Source organism: Penaeus monodon, chromosome 28, assembly GCF_015228065.2.
Source record: "Penaeus monodon isolate SGIC_2016 chromosome 28, NSTDA_Pmon_1, whole genome shotgun sequence".
NCBI lineage: Eukaryota > Metazoa > Arthropoda > Malacostraca > Decapoda > Penaeidae > Penaeus > Penaeus monodon.
Genome location: NC_051413.1, coordinates 28,140,078 through 28,141,069, shown reverse-complemented (window position 1 = coordinate 28,141,069; position 992 = coordinate 28,140,078).

The following is a 992-nucleotide window of genomic DNA, read 5'->3' as shown; positions in this document are numbered from 1 at the left end:
TCATTGCCCACGGGCGATGCCAGACGCGCGCCCCTTTTAGGCATGACGGGATTTTTGTTTTTAAATTTCACAGCCCCAGGGATCGTAACCCAGCAGAAAGAGAGAAAAAAAAGAAGGAAAAAGAATATAAAACGGACTCAAAACATAAGTTATAAAAAAAATTTACCAAACGTTTGGAAGAAAACTTTCATCGAGGCTTCTGGCTCTGTTTTGATGACCTTGCTTTCCCTTTGTTTGCTTTTAAAAACTAAAGGGGGAAATTTCTTCAAAAAATTTTTTAGTGGGCACGACCTAGGGTCACGGGAACAAAGAGCTTGCAATGCCCATACCCAAGGAGAAGCAAAGATTTGGGGGGCGATCAGTTTTGTGATGTAATGTTTAACTTTTTTATTTAAGCTGGGGGATTTTGAACAGTTTGCTTGTGAGGGATTTATCAACACTTTTCTGCAAAAAGGGAAATTTGTGAAGAATACGTAAATCAAAATCAAATGAGCGAGAGAGTGACGTATCAAAAGTCTTTTTATTATACGGCTTAAAAACGGTTTCCTTTCCGAAACGGAAGGGAAAACGAGTGAAAACGAATTTCCTAAAACTAAACCCGAACGGACTCGTCACTAAACGAAAGGTCGCATTTTTTTCGTTGAAAAAGGAGGCTACCAACGAGAATAATAGTTTTCATGATTTGTTTAACATTTTTTCTTTAGAATGATCAGGACCCATGAAAAAGAAGGGTCAATGAACAATCCAACAGCAGCATAAACAAGACAAGTTAAGAAAAGAAAAGTGATACCCCGTGCACACCCCCAAATGACAGAAACCCAAAAACTCACACATACAACGGTATGACACACACATGCGGACAAAAAGTACTAATTTTGCTTTTTAAATTACGAAATCAGAAAAAATATGGAGGAAAATGTTAGAATTAGATAAAAAAGACATAGAAAAAAAATTTCTGTCAAAAGGGAACCACACACAAAAAATACATCCCG